Genomic DNA, 12934 nt, shown 5'->3' with positions numbered 1-12934 from the left:
GATGAGGGGAACGGTGGTGTAACAGAGGTGTGATCTCTCTTACTCTGCTGACTGGGCTGCTTGCCCATCACATTTCTAACAGGGGGCGAGTTAAATGGTTAAACTCACCGTTTTGCGTGAATAGATCTTCATCGTCCCCATCTGTGGGACATTCAGAACAGAGGAAGAGGGAAAAGCCCAGTCAGCATCAATATAAAGTAGCTTGTATTACATTTAAAGATTAGCAGTAGTTATATTGCTGTGCTTCATTTGAGGGTTCACTCATAGAACATTATCGGATCATCACGGTACTCCTAAACATAATCATCACTTTTGTAACATTTAAAAAAAATGTTTTCATATACTCCTGATTTCATGCTACTTGTGATTTTGTCCCCTTTGGTTTCCAGATGAAGATGTATTCCATACCTGCTACGTCTGCTGATCCTTCACTCTCCTCTGAGGAAGCTGTGTGGGAATACAGATGGGGAGGATGGGACCAGATTAACTCACAGCAACATCTTACTGTGAATCACGAAGGTCATTCGTTACATCTCTGCACTGTACTGGAGCAGAGCTACTCTCCTATGAACTACTACTGTGGGATATACAGAATGATTGAGCTGCCATCCATTCAATGGTATACTCACTCATGAACTCCATACGTCTGTGGCTAGGGCATTTAGCTCATGGTAAAGGTAGCCATCTTAATATTACCAGTTTCAGAGTTTTGTTTGAATAACTAACTATACCTTTAGATATATAGTAAAACACTACTGTAGCATACACAGGTTCATGTCTTCTTTATGTTGAACTGTGGTTTATATAATGTGTATGTATTCTTTCCTCAAAATATACTTAAATGTTTTTGTTTCACCTTTATTTAACCAGGTAGGCTAGTTGAGAACAAGTTTTAATTTACAACTGTGACCTGGCCAAGATAAAGCAAAGCAGTGTGACACAAACAACAACACAGAGTTACATATGGAAAAAACAAGCGTACAGTCAATAACACAATAGAAAAAAAGAAAGTCTATATACAGTGTGTGCAAATGGCATGAGGAGGTAAGGCAATAAATAGGCTATAGTAGCGAAGTAATTACAATTTAGCAAATTAACACTGGAGTGATAGATGTGCAGATAGAAATACTGGTGTGAAAAAGAGCAGAAAAGTAAATAAAAACAATATGGGGATGAGGTATGTAGATTGGGTGGGCTATTTACAGATAGGCTATGTACAGCTGCAGCGATCGGTTAGCTGCTCAGATAGCTGATGTTTAAAGTTAGTGAGGGAAATATAAGTCTCCAGCTTCAGTGATTTTTGCAATTCGTTCCAGTCATTGGCAGCAGAGAACTGGAAGGAAAGGCGGCCAAAGAGGTGTTGGCTTTGGGGATGACCGGTGAGATATACCTGCTGGAGCGCGTGCTACGGGTGGGTGTTGTTATCGTGACCAGTGAGTTGAGATAAGGCAGAGATTTACAAAGCATAGACTTATAGATGACCTGGAGCCAGTGGGTCTGGCGACGAATATGTAGCGAGGGCCAGCCGACTAGAGCATACAGGTCGCAGTGGTGGTTGGTATATGGGGCTTTGGTGACAAAATGGATGGCACTGTGATAGACTGCATCCATTTTGTTGAGTAGAGTGTTGGAGGCTATTTTGTAAATGGCATCGCCGAAGTCGAGGATCTGTAGAATAGTCAGTTTTACGAGGGTATATTTGGCGGCGTGAGTGAAGGAGGTTTTGTTGCGAAATAGGAAGCCGATTGTAGATTTTATTTTGCATTGGAGACGTTTAATATGAGTCTGGAAGGAGAGTTTACAGTCTAGCCAGACACCTAGGTATTTGTAGTTGTCCACATATTCTAAGTCAGAACCACCCAGTAGTGATGCTGGGCGGGCGGGCGGGCGGGCGGGTGCGGGCAGCGAACGGTTGAAAAGCATGCATTTAGTTTTACTAGCGTTTAAGAGCAGTTGGAGGTCATGGAAGGAGTGTTGTATGGCATTGAAGCTCGTCTGGAGGTTTGTTAACACAGTGTCCAAAGAAGGGCCAGATGTATACAGAATGGTGCATACAGGTGGATCAGGGAATCACCCGCAGCAAGAGCGACATCGTTGATATATACACAGAAAAGAGTCTGCCCGAGAATTGAACCCTGTCGTACCCCCATAGAGACTGCCAGAGGTCCGGACCACAGGCCCTCCGATTTGACACACTGAACTCTGTCTGAGAAGTAGTTGGTAAACCAGGCGAGGCAGTAATTTGAGAAACCAAGGCTGATGTGTCTGCCGATAAGAATGCGGTGATTGACAAAGTCGAAAGCCTTGGCCAGGTCGATGAAGACGGCTCTACAGTACTGTCTTTTATCGATGGCGGTTATGATGTCGTTTAGTACCTTGAGCGTGGCTGAGGTGCACCCGTGACCAGCTCGGAAACCGGATTGCACAGCAGAGAAGGTACGGTGGGATTCGAAAGGGTCAGTGATCTGTTTACTAACTTGGCTATCGAAGACTCTAGAAAGGCAGGGCAGGATGGATATAGGTCTATAACAGTTTGGGTCTAGAGTGTCACCCCCATTGAAGAGGGGGATGACGCTTTCCAATCATTAGGTATCGCGGATGATAGGAAAGAGAGGTTGAACAGACTGGTAATAGGGGTTGCAACAATGGCGGCGGATAATTTTCGAAAGAGAGGGTCCAGATTGTCTAGCCCAGCTGATTTGTAGGGGTCCAGGTTTTGCAGCTCTTTCAGAACATCTGCTATCTGGATTTGGGTGAAGGAGAAGCTGGGGAGTCTTGGGCAAGTAGCTGCGGGCGGTGTGGAGCTGTTGGCCGGGGTTGGGGTAGCCAGGAGGAAAGCATGGCTAGCCGTAGAGAAATGCTTATTGAAATTCTCGATTATCGTGGATTTCTCGGTGGTGACAGTATTACCTAGCCTCAGTGCAGTGGGCAGCTGGGAGGAGGTGCTCTTATTCTCCATGGACTTTACAGTGTCCCAAAACTTTTTGGAGTTAGAGCTACAGGATGCAAATTTCTGTTTAAAAAAGTTAGCCTTTGCTTGCCTGACTGAATGCGTGTTTTGATTACTGACTTCCCTGAAAAGTTGCAGGTCGATTAGAAAGGCCTGCTCGCAGAAGTGTTTTAGGGAGCGTTTGACAGTGATCAGGGGTGGTCGTTTGACCGCGGACACATGAGGCAATGAGGCAGTGATCGCTGAGATCCTGATTGAAAACAGCAGAGGTGTATTTGGAGGGCAAGTTGGTCAGGATAATATCTATGAGGGTGCCCGTGTTTACAGATTTAGGGTTGTACCTGGTGGGTTCCTTGATAATTTGTGTGAGATTGAGGGCATCTAGCTTAGATTGTAGGACTGCCGGGTTGTTAAGCATATCCCAGTTTACGTCTCCTAACAGAACGAACTCTGAAGATAAATGGGGGGCAATCAATTCACATATGGAGTCCAGAGCACAGCTGGGAGCTGAGGGGGGTCTATAACAGGTGGCAACAGTGAGCGACTTATTTCTGGAGAGATTCATTTTTTTAATTAGAAGCTCGAACTGTTTGGGCATAGACCTGGAAAGTATGACAGAACTTTGCAGGCTATCTTAAGTATCAGCCTAGGTTCTTCTAATGAGTTTTCCACTTAATATTCTGCTATCTCTGGAAGCTATAGGACTCAGAGAGAGACGGTGTATATTTCTCGTGTGGAACACATACAGGCATAAAAACAATAAAAAGGTGATCTGTGTGATTAGATCTTTATCAGTGTCTCAGTGTCTGCTGCCAGAGCATTGTGGGAAGGTGAGAACATGCGATACGTACCAGCAGCTCCTCGCAGAGTCACAATCAGACACAGAAACAGCAATCGCAACATCTTCCAATGCTGGAGGGGAGAGAAGAGAAGAAACCAAGTTATAAGTACTGGTCATTAATATTCTGCTATTGATGTGTGTGAAAAACGAAACTTCCCGTTTGAAAAAGCGAAAGTGAGATGGCGTGAAAGAGTCATCTATAGTCTGTTGTTGAGGCTGTCTGTTGTTTACTCAATCATTTAGGTTTACCTCAGAACCACAGGTAGTCAATGGAAAATTACAGGTATCGGGAACACTATCTTCTGCAATAACGACACGGACTACCATGATGACACAACTCCATACAGGTGGCACAAGCACTGCACTGATGTTAAAGGACGATGTATATCTTGTCTCAGGGGTAGGGGTGGATGTAAACTGTGTTTCCCAGTGCTCAGCAGAAAGTAACCCTGTCCCTCTCTGAACACTCAGTCACAGCCAGCTGGCATGAATTGCCTTTTCAACACTTTCCCCTCCCGTCTGGGTAACGGTGTGGGACTGTGTGTGACTCGGTGTACTTTTACATTTTGTATTGTGTGATTGTGTGTACTGTGTGTGTGTAACGGTTTGAATGGTGCGTAAGGCCACAGTGCTTTATTCTAACCAGCCATTATTAATCATTAGGATGTATGTCGTGTTAGCCATTAAACTCTGTCACCCTCTGTTTAGACACTAAAAAGTTATTTGTAACTAAACAAATATTTAAGTTTCTGTCAGCTCCACTTTGGAAGATGGCCCAACAGTCACATTCGTTTTGTCTGGCTGCAAGTGTGAGTTTTTTTTCCTGCCGCCTTCTTGAGAAACCTCACACTACTTCCTGGTGGCAGCGGGCCCTGAACAGAGTCTGTTCTCTTCCTCTATTCGCTCATCTCTCCAACACACAGATGTGGAACACAGCTGTTCCTAGCTAAACAAAGCCTCGGCAACCAGCTGGCCAGCCGCAGTACAATTGGCTGTATTTTTWAAACGGGCCCAGGCTTGGGAATGACCTCTTCCCTAGTCAATGTCCGACTGGYCGGATGACMCCTRGMTGRTCAAAWATAACACYGCTCCCTGGCACGGGCCCAGAAGCCTRTGCTCTACCAGGGAACCAGGGTTAGAGTGGTGGGAGAATTCCCCCTTAGAMAACTGGAGCAAATYCTGCTGCWACTGCCCTCCCRCTCATTGTCAGCGATGCCCATTGTGTACAGGGACCCTYCTTCCTTTAGCTAATGACTACACTACTATGTGAGGGCTCTGGGAAGTGAACGGAGGTGAACTGCATTGTTGGGCCATTTGACAGGCTGTACACCAGGGCTTTGAGAGGCTGCCTGGGGAGTTTCCACCAACCTCCTACCCCCTATCCTCACTGCCCTCTACCCCCAATAATATGTTACGGAAGTCCAGTTGAACTTCCAGTTGGGACAGTGTTGCCGTACATTTGTTTACCATGGCAGTGCGAAGACATCAAGAGTCAAATCAACAGGTACAAATGAGATTATGGCTCATAGACTCCCGAACCATAATGGTGAGGGGAAGTCAGTAAAAAGAAAGAGGGAGAGGTGGACTATAGTGTTGGTGGGGGAGGGAGTGGAGAGTAACTGAGTCTCCTCCATCTCAGTTCACTAGTTCAGCAGGGGATTTGATGCTTGAGAAAGNATCCTCACTGCCCTCTACACCATTAATATGTTACGGAAGTCCAGTTGAACTTCCAGTTGAGACAGTGTTGCCGTACATTTGTTTACCATGGCATTGTGAAGACATGAAGTCAAGGCAACAGGTATAAATGAGATTACGACCCATAGACTCCCGAACCATAATGGTGAGGGGAAGTCAGTAAAAAGAAAGAGGGAGAGGTGGACTATAGTGTTGGTGGGGGAGGGAGTGGAGAGTAACTGAGTCTCCTCCATCTCAGTTCACTAGTTCAGCAGGGGATTTGATGCTTGAGAAAGACCTGAGGATCGGGAGTCTATGGGCTATAATCTCATTTGWACGTGTTGCCTTGGCTCCAGATGTCTTCACACTGCCATGGTAAACAAATCACCATCCTGGAGGGTCGCAGAGGGAGACGGGGAGAGATGCGTGYACAGGGCTTCTAAATTACCAGGCTTGAACAAGCGGGTCATGGAGGGAGACATATGTTAGTTTAAGGTGTTAATCAGATGAGAGGAGGGAGACTGATTTCAGAGGGAGACCAGTGTGCTGCAGTGTACTGTGTTCTGCTCAGGCCTCACAGAGAGCTGCAGTAAATCTCTCAACAACCTAAGCAGCAGCCCCAAATAAAATCCCCCTCTGTATCCAATTTAGTTTTGTCAGAGATGCTTTGGGTGAAATAATAAGCTGATCCAATTTGGAAACATTTATCAACACAGTCTATTGCCTCAGAATCAAAACGCCTCCTGCGAGATGGTTTTATTTCTCTAAATTGGYTAATATATTCTTGTATATTTGAATGGCGATTGAATTTGCATTGGTATCAATGCAGGATTTTACTAGGCCCGAATTTGCACCCTATCATAAGCGGTGGCCTCCCAATGAAGGAGAGAGAAGAGGCCTGCCCAGAAGCCACAGAGCTACAAAGATCCTAGACTATCAGAAATGTATGCATCCTAAATCAAGAGTGCAGCACTAAGCGGAAGCTTCTTCTGCAACCTACACTTAGTGTACAGAACATTAGGAACACCTTCCTGATATTGACTTGCCCTCAGAACTGTCTCAATTCGTCAGGGCATGGATTCTAGAAGGAGTCGAAAGCATTCCACAGGGATGCTGGCCCATGTGGACTCCAATGCTTCCCTTTGGGTAGTGGACCCTTCTTGATACACACAGGAAACTGTTGAGCATGAAAAACCCAGTAGCACTGCAGTTCTTGACACACAAACCGGTGCGCCTGGCACCTACTACCATACCCGTTCAAAAACACTTCAATCTTAAATCTTGCCCATTCACCCTATGAATGCCACACATACACAATCCATGTTTCAATTGTCTCAAAGCTTAAAAATCCTTATGTAACCTGTCTCCTCCCCTTCATTTATACGGATTGATGTGGATTTAACAAGGTACATCAATAAGGGATCATAGCTTTCACCTGGATTAATCTGGTCAGTCTGTCATAGAAAGGTGTTTTGTAACACCTTTCGTGTAAGGGAAACATTTGTTTCCCTTACACGCACGTTGAGCAGAGCAGCATACCTCACTGGCTAAGCCCGTCCCAGAGAACATCTTGATCTTGTTAACAGGGTTTAAATCTGAATGATAACACTCCCCACCAACATCACTACCACATAATCCAACAAACACACAAATAAAAAGAATGCACACAGACATATACATACATTATTCCCATACAGGCAGCTAGATGAATAAATGCCACTATTTCTGTCTCTCACGAACACACACTGCTGTCATGACTGACGTGAGTGAAAAAAAACACTGATGTGGCAAGATAGCTGAGAAATTAGGGGAGAGAGAGACAGAGAAGCTAGATTAAACTTTTATCATACAGCACAGTAAGAACAAACAGACATAAATATAAAAAGAGAGCAAAAGAATAACAGATAGAACAAACCAAGTGAGCAAGAGAGGGGGAAAGGGAGAAGGAGAGAAAGAGTGAATGCTACCTGATGATTTGTTATTCAATGCCATTCAATTGCAAAATGTGGTAGCTCTGCTTTCTATTGTTCAGTGAAGGGAGAAAATATTCATATTGAAATGTTTACTCAACTGTCCCCTACACAGAAAACGTTTATCTAGGTGAGTTGAATGCAAATAGATTCTTTCTAGAACCCATAAACAACAAATGTCCCTTACACTATGGCAACAGGCCACAAATAGCAATTATGGAGCAGGTAAATACGRACATAAACACAAACAGTACAGTCAGAGCACATTACCTGCTATTGAGAGCATGCACACAGGTTGCCATGAAGCAATTCAGCATCAGGCAACATAAAAGTGTGGCATTGGGCTGGCTGCGTGTGTGAACCAAATGAAGAAATTAAACCCACAGTAGCAAAGTACACAGAGAGGATGTGACCATCCCTTTGCAGACATGCTATCATCATCATCATCATCACAGAACCAAATGGAACATTTTTAAGAAGGCTCCAGATTCTGCTGTCTGTCTGCCTGAGTGCATGTCTGAGCATCTGTCTGTCTGTCTGTCTGACCAACAAAAGGAACTACAGACAACAGAGACAGTCACAAGACTAAGGAAGTGATTCTGACATGATGATGAGCACTGTGCTGACTGCCACTACCACCATTACTGAAGTACAGCACAATGTACATGTGATGTGGTTGGCCTATGGCACGCTGACTTGCGTAGCAGTGTTATACAGGATTATACTGTGTCTCTTTCAGGGAAACTTTAATGCTATTCAATTAGACAAAACATCTTTAACAGCCATCTGATGGAGAGATGCTGCTGCTGTTTTTTGTTTTGTTAATGCAACAGCAGACCAGTGTTTTCCCTACACCTGTAAAGCTGTGGCAGGCTCCTCAGCCTAGCTCTGTTCCCTAAGAAGTCTTCAAGTGATTTCAATTGAAACTATTAGAAGACTTGTATATTGATTTATGGGCCTTTGCATCCTGCCTGAAAAATAATCTAGTGTAAACACTGCCCTAGACAGTGAGCTTGAAATCCTTCAGTGAGCTTGAAACCTGAGGTTTCAAGCACACTGAAGGATTTCAGTATTCCATGTTCATCTAAGCCTCTCCATAATCTAGACCTTCACAGCTGGGTGTCACATGCCTCTCAGAAATACACTTGATTAAAACAATTGTTCAAAATCCTCTGCCTTGGCTGCTATGTGTACAGACTCTCCCACCAAGTTTAAACCATTTGATGTCAATGTGGGCTTCCACCACTCTTTGGGGGGAAACTTGAGTTAGTATAGTAGAACTAAAGGTCTCTAAAAACAGAATTGTTTGATCTGAGAAAAAAATTAGGTCAGGCATACACACAGGCACACCATACACACGTGTGTACAAGACAGGAAGTGAGAAAATGACTGCCTTGTCTGTGTTTCATGCTAAGTCATAAAGCCTGACTGTGTGATCGCTCCTTATCTGTCTGATGCAACAGCCCTTATCAACACAACTGGTTAAAGTCAAAAGTTCAGACCATAAACCTGCTTCCTTATGGGACTAGTCTTTACATTTGAATTGCAAATGTAGCTTACTGTAACTATTTGGAGTGCATCATATAAAGGGCAGTGAGGTAGCTAGCAGCCTATAGGTCCAATGTTAATGACTGCTAATAAACAAACATCACAAAACACTAGTATCACTTCAACTTTGTGGTTGAGAATAAATATGCAAAAATGTTATAACTGCTTCAGAGTTTCAATCCAGACACTTTTTGAATTAGAAAACTTTCTGTGATTCATTATCATTACACAGTTAGGACAGCTTACAAACAACGCTTAGGTTTAGTAGCCTGCCTGGTGGTTGGAAAAAATATTCCCAATCTTAGTCATTAGTTGGCTGATAAGATAGTTATAAAGGCAAACTCGTTCTGCTTGGCAGCTCTGCAGAAGACAAGACAGTACACTGCAGTGCACATGCAGAGTGAATGGTTTCTGTTCCAACTGAGAGCAATATTGCCAAGACAACAAAACACATACCAATAAGACTATTTAGCCTAGGTAGAAATCCATAATACCCTTTCCTCCAACTTTCGCCAATGTTTTTGATCTCATATGAAAATGATCATAAAAGATGCAAAAAGATGTTCACCTTGTTCAGGTAGCCAACACATTACAGAATCTGTGCAAAAGTTTCCTGGACGCCTATGTAGGCAAGACTGAGGCTACTGTAGACTAATTGATCATGTTTGTATTAATATATCAGCCCCAGACAACCAACAACAGAACATGAGCTGACATTTACTCAACTTGTGTCGAGGCATTGCAAGACCATTTAAACTAAATATTCCAATAACACCAAAATATTTTAAATAAAGCATTTTGATATAGTAAACTTCCATACTCTCTTCTAAAATGTCATAGTCTATAAATTATAGGGTTGTCTTAATATTATAGATTTGGGTCTGTCTGCCGCCCACTCAAAAGGTACTCACCTACACTGACTTTCTGCACCGTGCGACTGGCTGAGTTTCACAATAGGCTATTATGAGACTAAAATGAACCTGCAAGATGTTCACGTGATGCTGCAAGGGCCAAGTTCAGAGGAACTTGTTAGAAACAAAAAGGGAATTCACTAGCGATTTGTCACATCACTTAGTAGAAAGAAATACCCCAAATACGTCATTGACATGTTTGCGCAGATGTTTTACAGGGAAGATATGAAAAAAATCCCTTGTGTTACAGTACGCCTAGGCCTATACAATACACAAACACATATGCGGCGCAGCAGTTGTCTGAAAGTTGGAATTTTCCTTTGCAATGTTCTGAATTGAAAGCGCTATCATTTGGTTGGAACATTGAAGTCAATTTGACAGCCCTTCATTGACAGAGAGAGGTATTACAGTGTGACACGTGGTCATGTTGTTCCCTCCATGAGCTCACTCTCATCTGTAAATCTGAACTAATTAGGGCCAGCTTTCAACACCTTACCGGTGTTCGAGAGCATCAAATACGTGATACATTGTGGGCAAAGTGTCACTGTCTGACTGATCTATAAATAATAATGAATAGTTATTTATAATGCAAGGTGATTTGTAGATCAGTTACCAACTGCAATTCAGTCCATGGCTGTGTTTAGACAGGCAGATTTTTTTCCTTCTCACTAATTGTTATTTTGAAAGTGAAAAGATCTGATGTGATTGGTCAAAATACCTATTAGTGAAAGAACTATCAGAATTGGGCTACCTGTGCAAATGCTTCAATTATCATTAATGATGCGCATGTGTGTGAATTTGGGGTTAGCAGCGTATTTCTTCAGCAAATACGACCATTTAAATACAGTTGTTTTTCTGTTAATTTGATCCAACTAAACAACTGTTTTTGTTCAGAACAGTTACGTTTATGTTGCTGTTCCAGGTGTAAGTACTGCACCTCTCTTATGGTTTAGCAAGCCTTGGCCTGTTGTATATTTCCATACAATGTGTATGTGACTTCTGTGTGCAAGGTTATTGGAAAACTCTTGAAATAATAGATTGATGGAGCCCTTCAGGGTATTTCTGTGTTCCCTCGTGGGCCGGCCCTGGACATGTGACACAGGCGGTCGCCAACGGCCCAGGCTGAGTTGTTTTTTTAAAGAACTCAGTCGGGGTCTCAACTTACTGTTGAGCGTTAGAGTAGTAGAATACACAAGGTGCAATTTCGAAACTTGGTTGGGCATCAGTAGTTTCCTATTGTTTGGAGTCACTGAATTAGCCCATTTCAGGTATAATTTTTTTTATATATAAATTTGTAAATTCGTTTACCCAGCTATCTAAACTTGTAATAATAATGGCTGAATTACTGACTGGGCATGTCAAGAGGGCATGAGGTATGGACCCCCAAAAGGCTACGCCTGGTTCAGTCATGCTGCCTTTACCTGTTAGGTGTGCCATTCCATGTCATTCCCATCATTGTGACTCAAGTGAAATATCACCCTGTTTGATCATGCAAGACAAAAGTCGTAGGTCTTGGCCCAAGCCTTGGATTGACATGCAGGCCAATTACTGTATGCCAATACTGAGTTGTAAACCTTCTCTTAATAAGTTATATCATAGCTACTTGAGCTGTTTTTGTTAGATGGAGCCCCTATGCTACAAGACTAACAATCAATTATTTAACTAGGTTAAGAACAAATTATTATATCAATATACCTTATTTAAAGGTATCACTTGACTGGACTTAAAATGGGACTGCACAGAATCGGGAAAGGGCAGGTATGTGTGTCGTGAATCATCACTCAGGGTAAACTAACATGAAATATCTCATGTAATTCACACATGCAACATACTGTTATGTTGCCTCTCCCTTAAACCACTCAATACTCAACAGAGTTACTATTTGTATAGTTTTGTGTTCTTAGTGAGGTGGGGCTACCTGTGTCTCAGTTCTTGAGATAATGAAGACATTGACCTCCCTGGATATCGTGCCAGCCTGCCCTGGCTAGTGGATATCCCTTAGCATAGTGCCATTTAATGTCATGGTAATGCTGGGGGCACCCACATAGACTCCTAATTAGGCCCTTCTCGCCCATTTGTTAATCAGGTGGTCATGGGTTCTCCAATGGAAGCTTGCAGCCATCTGACAAGCAAAGCTAGATTAGTGCATTGTCTGGCAGCTTATAATGGCTTTGACATGCAGAATGTAAAGTGTTGAAGCTACAGTTTAGACAGTCACCTCTCTTCCCTCTCTATCTTATTCACGTTGGTGTTGATTAAAACTAAGCTATTTAGGATTGTTGGCACCGCAGTAACTGAGGTTTGGGCTTACATTTAACATACTTGTTAACAGAGCACCTTTGTCCGTAGGCTATGCTTTAGGGGATGTCCATATTAAAACCATGCTTTTCTGTAGTGGTTATCCCTCTTTAAGCATTATAACCCCCTTGTTGACTGTCAATCATTAACTAGTCTTGCTCCGGACCTGTGTTCTTACAAAGAAAGTATTGCAGAATTGTATTTAATTGCTCATGCAAAAAATACTAAAGCCGTTTCTTCATAGCCCCACCGCCTAAATTATACAAGACAGTGCTGAAAGTGGATAGTTTTAATGTAGTTAGCCTTACAGCTGACATCTCTTTATCAAGGCTCTTGCTATATTCTAAGTTTATACTGGAAAGCATCACTCACCTCAAGTCGTGTTGACACTTCTAGCTGTGCTGAGTTGATTCTAGACCACTGCTATGTTTTGTTCCACTGTTGTTGTGATCCCTGGCAACATGGGAGCTTCCTGAGAATGTGCGCACAGGTGCACATCAGACAGAGGTCAGGAACTAGGAACTGTGCTCTGAATTCTCTCATTGGCTGCTGAGCCAGGTGCAATCTGACACCTGCCCTGATAGTGTTATCTGTTTTCCAGTACTTGCACACTGCTCAGTGCTCTTAGCTTGGCGTGAAACATATACAGTAGGTTTTACTTACAGGTGATCAGTGTGAGCTGTGACAGTAATAATTTTTCTGCAAATGCAATGATCCAACATTTAGTTTCACAATTTTTTTT

At 43.0% G+C, this 12934-nt stretch overlaps 1 long non-coding RNA gene across 1 annotated transcript; it reads right to left on the bottom strand.

Annotated features, from left to right (window-relative positions):
• Positions 1 to 102: 102 nt before the first annotated feature.
• On the bottom strand, positions 103 to 12692 carry LOC112069956 (uncharacterized). The gene is made up of 4 exons (XR_002893819.2): positions 12565 to 12692; positions 3802 to 3862; positions 409 to 447; positions 103 to 141 (listed from the first exon to the last, which is right to left on the bottom strand). It is a non-coding gene; the product is annotated as an uncharacterized lncRNA (long non-coding RNA).
• Positions 12693 to 12934: the final 242 nt, after the last annotated feature.

The sequence above is a fragment of the Salvelinus sp. IW2-2015 genome, unplaced genomic scaffold (assembly GCF_002910315.2).
Source record: "Salvelinus sp. IW2-2015 unplaced genomic scaffold, ASM291031v2 Un_scaffold1168, whole genome shotgun sequence".
NCBI classification, from domain to species: domain Eukaryota; kingdom Metazoa; phylum Chordata; class Actinopteri; order Salmoniformes; family Salmonidae; genus Salvelinus; species Salvelinus sp. IW2-2015.
This window is presented reverse-complemented; position numbering and strand designations above follow the sequence as displayed.